We start from the raw sequence: 8,163 nt of genomic DNA, 5'->3' as shown, positions 1-8,163 counted from the left end.
CTATCTGGGTTGGTCATAACTTTCCTTCCAAGGAGTAAACGTCTTTTAATTTCATAGCTGCAGTCACCATCTGCAGTGATTTTGGAGCCCAAAAAAATAAAGTCTGACATTGATTCCACTGTTTCCCCATCTATTTGCCATGAAATGATGGGACTGGATGACATGATCTTAGTTTTCTGAATGTTGAGCTTTAAGCCAACTTTTTCACTCTCCTCTTTCACTTTCATCAAGAGGCTTTTTAGTTCTTCTTCACTTTCTGCCATAAGGGTGGTGTCACCTGCATATCTGAGGTTATTGAGATTTCTCCCGGCAATCTTGATTCCAGCTTGTGCTTCTTCCAGCCCAGCGTTTCTCATGATGTACTCTGCATATAAGTTAAATAAGCAGGGTGACAATATACAGCCTTGATGTACTCCTTTTCCTATTTGGAACCAGTCTGTTGTTTCACGTCCAGTTCTAACTGTTGCTTCCTGACCTGCACATAGGTTTCTCAAGAGGCAGATCAGGAGTTCTGGTACTCCCATCTCTTTCAGAATCTTCCACAGTTTAATGTGATCCACACAGTCAAAGCCTTTGGCATAGTCAATAATGCAGAAATAGATGCTTTTCTGAAACTCTCTTGCTTTTTCGATCATCCAGCGGATGTTGGCAATTTGATCTCTGGTTCCTCTGCCTTTTCTAAAACCAGCTTGAACATCAGGAAGTTCATGGCTCACATATTGCTGAAGCCTGGCTTGGAGAATTTTGAGCATTACTTTACTAGCATGTGAGATGAGTGCAATTGTGCGGTAGTTAAAGCATTCTTTGGCATTGCCTTTCTTTGGGATTGGAATGAAAATTGATCTTTTCCAGTCCTGTGGCCACTGCTGAGTTTTCCAAATTTGCTGGCACATTGAATGCAGCACTTCCACAGCATCATCTTTCAGGATTTGAAATAGCTCAACTGGAATTTCATCACCTCCACTAGCTTTGTTCGTAGTGATGCTTTCTAAGGCCCACTTACTTCACATTCCAGGATGTCTGGCTCTAGGTGAATGATCACACCATCATGATTATCTGGGTCGTGAAGATCTTTTTTGTACAGTTCTTCTGTGTATTCTTGCCATCTCTTCTTAATATCTTCTGCTTCTGTTAGGCCCATACCATTTCTGTCCTTTATCGAGCCCATCTTTGCATGAAATGTTCCCTTGGTAGCTCTAAGAGTCTTGAAGAGATCTCTAGTCTTTCCCATTCTGTTGTTTTCCTCTATTTCTTTGCATTGATCACTGAGGAAGGCTTTCTTACCTCTTCTTGCTATTCTTTGGAACTCTGCATTCAGATGCTTATATCTTTCCTTTTCTCCTTTGCTTTTCCCTTCTCTTCTTTTCACAGCTATTTGTAAGGCCTCCCCAGACAGCCATTTTGCTTTTTTGCATTTCTTTTCTGACAGAACGTGGTCCACTGGATAAGGGAATGGCAAACCACTTCAGTATTCTTGCCTTGAGAACCCCATGAACAGTATGAAAATGCAAAATGATAGGATACTGAAAGAGGAACTCCCCAAGTCAGTAGTTGCCCAATATGCTACTGGATATCAGTGGAGAAATAACTCCAGAAAGAAAGAAGGGATGGAGCCAAAGCAAAAACAATACCCAGTTGTGGATGTGACTGGTGATAGAAGCAAGGTCCAATGCTGTAAAGAGCAATATTGCATAGGAACCTGGAATGGCAAATTGGAAGTGGTCAAACAGAAGATGGCAAGAGTGAACGTCGACATTCTAGGAATCAGCGAACTGAAATGGACTGGAATGGGTGAATTTAACTCAGATGACCATTATATCTACTACTGTGAGCAGGAATCCCTCAGAAGAAATGGAGTGGCCATCCTGGTCAACAAAAGAGTCCGAAATGCAGTACTTGGATGCAATCTCAAAAACGACAGAATGGTTTCTGTTCGTTTCCAAGGCAAACCATTCAATATCACAGTAATCCAAGTCTATGCCCCAACCAGTAATGCTGAAGAAGCTGAAGTTGAATGGTTCTATGAAGACCTACAAGACCTTTTAGAACTAACACCCAAAAAAGATGTCTTATTCATTATAGGGGACTGGAATGCAAAAGTAGGAAGTCAAGAAACACCTGGAGTAACAGGCAAATTTGGCCTTGGAATACGGAATGAAGCAGGGCAAAGACTAATAGAGTTTTGCCAAGAAAATGCACTGGTTATAGCAAACACCCTCTTCCAACAACACAAGAGAGGACTCTACACATGGACATCACCAGATGGTCAACAACAAAATCAGATTGATTATATTCTTTGCAGCCAAAGATGGAGAAGCTCTATACAGTCAACAAAAACAAGACCAGGAGCTGACAGTGGCTCAGATCATGAACTCCTTATTGCCAGATTCAGACTTAAATTGAAGAAAATAGGGAAAACCACTAGACCATTCAGTTCAGTTCAGTTCAGTCACTCAGTCGTGTCCGGCTCTTTGCGAACCCATGAATCACAGCACACCAGGCCTCCCTGTCCATCACCAACTCCCAGAGTTCACTCAGACTCACGTCCATCGAGTCAGTGATGCCATCCAGCCATCTCATCCTCTGTCATCCCCTTTTCTTCCTGCCCCCAATCCCTCCCAGCATCAGAGTCTTTTCCAATGAGTCAACTCTTCTTTGGCATGGGGTGGCCAAAGTACTGGAGTTTCAGTTTTACCATTCAGGTAGGACCTAAATCAAATCCCTTATGATTATACAGTGGAAGTGAGAAATATATTTAAGAGACTAGATCTGATAGATAGAGTGCCTGATGAACTATGGACTGAGGTTCGTGACATTGTACAGGAGACAGGGATCAAGACCATCCCATGGAAAAGAAATGCAAAAAAGCAAGAGAAGTGGCTTACAGTACATCAAGTCAAAACTCAAGTGCTCTGAGCACCAAGATGTGGACCAGAATGGGAGGCAAGGTCTGTTTCCCTCAGAAGTCTCCAATGTACCATCCTCTTTTGTAAGGTTGACCATGGGCATGAAACAGTGTGTGTGTTGATATGTGTTTTATCTAGAAAAGAACGGCTATCACCAGCTCAAATATCAAATATATTTCTAGTTCTAAAAAGTTCTAAAAAGTCTTTACATTCTCTCTCAGGTCTCAGGAAAAGCACCTTTGTTGAAGTAATTAGCCAAACTTGGCCTGTTATGGGAAAAAATATAGAGGGTCATTTTGAAAGAGATGACTCTCTGGGCTGATGTCTTTTTACTTATTGGATTTTCATTAATACATTATTACCCTGTAACTATTTTCATAATGGGTTTTTAAAATTTTGATTTTTACTCCTGACTTTTATAGCATGAAATCCATGGTTGTAATGCCACAGTTTTGTCCTTTTTGCATTTCTTTCCCATTTTTTCCCAAATGTACCATATATTGCATTATGTCTGCAATATAATACAGTTGTGACTGTGGCATATAATCTGTCATAAAATGTTTCTGTTATAAAAGTACTGTTTTTATATTTATGAAGACAATATTTTTCTATGGCAAAGTTATCTTTTATTAACATTAAAATATTAGCATAATATGCATATACATTTGCATAAAATTCATTTACACTAACCTAACATTCCATTGCATTTACCTAAGATAAATTACCTTCTGCTGCTAAGTCGTTTCAGTCGTGTCCAACTCTGTGCAACTCCATAAATGGTAGCCCACCAGGCTCCCCCATCCCTGGGATTCTCCAGGCAAGAACACTGGAGTGGGTCACCATTTCCTTCTCCAATGCATGAAAGTGAAAAGGGAAAGTGAAGTCGCTCAGTCGTATCCGACTCTTAGCCACCGCATGGACTGCAGCCCACCAGGCTCCTCCGTCCATGGGATTTTCCAGGCAAGAGTACTGGGGTGGGTTGCCATTGCCTTCCTAAAACAGGTTAAATACATTCATGCACATTTCAGTTGTTTCCAATTGTTTGGTTTTTTCTTAAAGTCTTTGTGTGTGTATGTGTGTGTGTGTGCTCAGTCATGTCCAACTCTTTGTGACCTCATGGACTGTAGCCCGCCAAGCTCCTCTGTCCATGGGATTTTCCAGGCAAGAATACTGGACGGGTTGCCATCTTCTACTCCAGGCACTTCTACTGCCATCTTTCTGACCCAGGGAAAACCCACATCTCCCAGGTTGACAGGCAGATTCTTTACCACTGTGCCACCTGGGAAGCCCAAGAGGCTTGTTACTTTATAATTACAGCCATCCTTTTGTATCAGCGGAGAATTGGTTCCAGGACCCCCATAGATACCCGAATCTGTGGATATTATGATGTAACACAGTAGGCCTTCCATACTCAGGGCTGAGGAATCTGGATACAGGAAACAGCTGACTTAGAATACATCCCACAAGTTGGATTACTGAATCAATGATTTTGCATATGAAACAAAGACTTGTTAAGTTTATAAAGAATTTCCCTCTTAAGTTTCAGAATTTAATACTCAAACTTTCCAGTAAAGTAGGCAAAGCACAAATTATTTCACCTGTTTTACAGGCAGAAATACTGAGCCAAAGAGAGATTAAATGACTTGCCCGATACAGATGAATCACAGTGGGAGAATAAGGCCTGAAACAAAAGTCTTCTAATTTTTGGCTTTTCCTTCTAAACAAGAGACATCAGGAGACTTTTTGTTGAGATTTATTTTTTAATTGTCATTATTATTTCCCAAATTTATAATTTTTCTTTCTTTTGCTATATTTTAGAGGAAAGGTAGCAAGGAAGGAGAGAAGGCAAATTTTGTTTAGTAAAGCTCAGTAATAATAAAATTTAAAAGAAGATAATGAGGAAATTTATGTTGTGTTGTTCAGTTGCTCAGTCCTATCTGACTCTTTGCGACCCATGGACTGCAGTACGCCAGGCTTCCCTGTTCATCACCAACTCCCGGAGCTTGCTCAAACTCATGTCCATTGAGTCAGTGATGCCATCCAACCATCTCATGCTTTGTCACCCCCTTCTCCTCCTGCCCTCAGTCTTTCCCAGCATCAGGGTCTTTTCCAATGAGCCAGCTTTTCCCATTAGATAGCCAAAGGATTGGAGCTTCAGCATCAGTCCTTCCAATGAATATTCAGGATTGATTTTCTTTAGGATTGACTGGTTTGATCCCCTTGCAGTCCAAGGGACTCTCAAGAGTCTTCTCCAGCACTAATAACTGAGCCCTTTAATATTCCAGACTGGAGAAGGGACTGGCTACACATTCCACTGTTCATGCCTGGAGAATCCTATGGACAGAGGAGCCTGGTGGGCTACAGTCCATAGGGTCCCAAAGAGTTGCACACAACTGAGCGAATAACACACTTTAATTTTCCAGGCACAGTGCTAAGTGATTTACATCAGTGGTGTGTGCTGGGGCAGCAAACTGATTGTATGGAAATCTTCCCACCTTGAAATGGCCCTGGCAGAAACATTTACACCATGGAAATCATGCTGACCTTTCCATCTCAACTGGAAAAGCTGGTTGTTAAGCATTCACTGGCACATCCCATGAAATGAATTGTTTCATTTAATTGCTCCAAACAAGCTTATTTTACAATGGTAATCCTCATTCTCAGGTGAAAAGACTAAGGCCAGAGGGGGTAAATAATTTCCTGGCATTAAACTGCTATGCGATAGCAGATTTGGAATCTACACCAGGCAGTCTGATTCCAAAAATTAAACACTTAACCACCAAACAACACTGTTTCCTATTCATCCAAACAAATACAGATAGTTAGAAAATATTCTGAGATGATTGGGGGCAGATTCTAGGATGTAGATTTTTATTTTGCTTTATTTTCCAAACTCAAGTGGATGATAACAGTCTAACTGTAACCCTTTGAGACTGGTTGATGGTAAAAACAAAAAACAAAAACCAAAAAGAGTCTCTGCATTTCATGAATGAGTCATATGTTCCAAGGGCATGAGTATCTTGCCCAAGGTGACTAAATGAGTCAACAGCCCACACAGCCACCTCAGTACATTAGCCTCCACTGATTCCCACAATGAGTGAGCTAAAAGCCTCGGGCTTGTGACAATGGAGATGGATGATCAGCCTATTTCAGCAGTGAAATGCCATGTAACTTGACTGTTGTATCTAGTATTGAACAACCATAATTTCCTTTATGTAAATCGTTCCCTATTCCCTTAAAGATAGTAGACTTTCTTGTTAATGTTGTTTTTCTTCATGCATGCCAGCTATGCCAGAACTAGTTATTCAGTGGCTTTTCTTTGCATAATTATTCTAGTTTGCTCTTACTCTAGATGATTTACATAAAATCGGCTTATTACTTTTGCAGATGTAGAGAAATCAAGATGAAAGCCAACAATGGATAATAGCAGCTAATAAAAGGAAGTTATTTCAGGCAATTATTTACAGTGTAAAACCAAACATTTGATATGTCAACTGCAGGCAAAAAAAAAAAAACAAAAAACAAAAAAACAAAAAGACCCCAGCATTTCTGGGGACTTAGAAACTACCTATCATACATATGAGCTGCATAATTGGTCTTTTTGTTACTTAGAAAACTGAGATTTGGAGAAGAGTTTATTAACTATAAATAAGAATTGCCATTGAAACAACTTCTGTAAAATGAATGTAAGTAAAATTACTCAATACTTGTAAAATATTTTACAGCTTTGGGATACAACTTTAGAGAGATAATAGTACTCAAGGTCACACAGCTCTCCAGTCAAGACGGAACTCAGGCTTTCTTACCTGAGGGCCAGTTCTTTTTTCATTCTACCAGTACCGCTTTGTATCGCTGGATTCAGGAGTCACATTTAAGGTGCATAAAATAGACATTCAGTTGCCAAATCAATGATCTTTAAGGGATGGGCATACTTATCATTGAATTTTTTCTTATTTACTCTCATTGGCTTCAAGGGACACCTTTTCACTGAAATATTCTCAGATGTATGATTTGGTATGAAACAGAGATCATTAACCCAACTCCTACCCAACATCTCCTAAATTTCTCTGACAAATTCTCACCAGTCTCTTACGTATTGTTTTTGCAGGTAAATTGTTTAACTGTATCTTTGGGAAAGTGTCTAAGACACTTTTTATTACAGTGAGTCAAAATTGGTCTTTGACCTCAGTTTAGGACAGTCTTCTGAAGTTATGCAAAGATATATATATAGAAAGAATGATAGATCCAGTGATTTTAACATTCACTCCAGCACTAAAAGTTCTACTTGAAAACTCTTCAACTTTTGAAATTCCTTTATGTAATCCCTGCTACAGATTTTTTTTCCTTCAGTTCAGTTCAGTTCAGTCACTCAGTTGTATCTGACTCTTTGCGAACCCATGAATTGCAGCACACCAGGCCTCCCTGTCCATCACCAACTCCTGGAGTTCACCCAGACTCACGTCCATCGAGTCAGTGATGCCATCCAGCCATCTCATCCTCTGTCATCCCCTTCTCCTCTTGCCCCCAATCCCTCCCAGCATCAGAGTCTTTTCCAATAAGTCAACTCTTCGCATGAGGTAGCCAAAGTATTGGAGTTTCAGTTTCAGCATCATTTCTTCCAAAGAAATCCCAGAGCTCATCTCCTTCAGAATGGACTGGTTGGATCTCCTTGCAGTCCAAGGGACTCTCAACAGTCTTCTCCAACACCACAGTTCAAAAGCATCAATTCTTCGGCACTCAGCCTTCTTCACAGTCCAACTCTCACATCCATACATGACCACAGGAAAAACCATAGCCTTGCCTAGATGGACCTTTGTTGGCAAAGTAATGTCTCTGCTTTTCAATATGCTATCTAGGTTGGTCATAACTTTCCTTCCATGGAGTAAGCGTCTTTTAATTTCATGGCTGCAGTCACCATCTGCAGTGATTTTGGAGCCCAGAAAAATAAGTCTGACACTGTTTCCACTGTTTCCCCATCTATTTCCCATGAAGTGATGGGACCCGATACCATGATCTTCGTTTTCTGAATGTTGAGTTTTAAGCCAACTTTTTCACTCTCCATTTTCACTTTCATCAAGAGGCTTTTGAGTTCCTCTTCACTTTCTGCCATAAGGGTGGTGTCATCTGCATATCTGAGGTTATTGATATTTCTCTCGGCAATCTTGATTCCAGCTTGTGCTTCTTCCAGTCCAGCATTTCTCATGATGTACTCTGCATATAAGTTAAATAAACAGGGTGACAATATACAGCCTTGACG

The sequence above is a fragment of the Bison bison genome, unplaced genomic scaffold, assembly GCF_000754665.1.
Source record: "Bison bison bison isolate TAMUID 2011002044 unplaced genomic scaffold, Bison_UMD1.0 scf7180017864456, whole genome shotgun sequence".
Classification (NCBI taxonomy): Eukaryota; Metazoa; Chordata; class Mammalia; order Artiodactyla; family Bovidae; genus Bison; species Bison bison.
Note: the sequence above shows the minus strand (reverse complement) of the source record.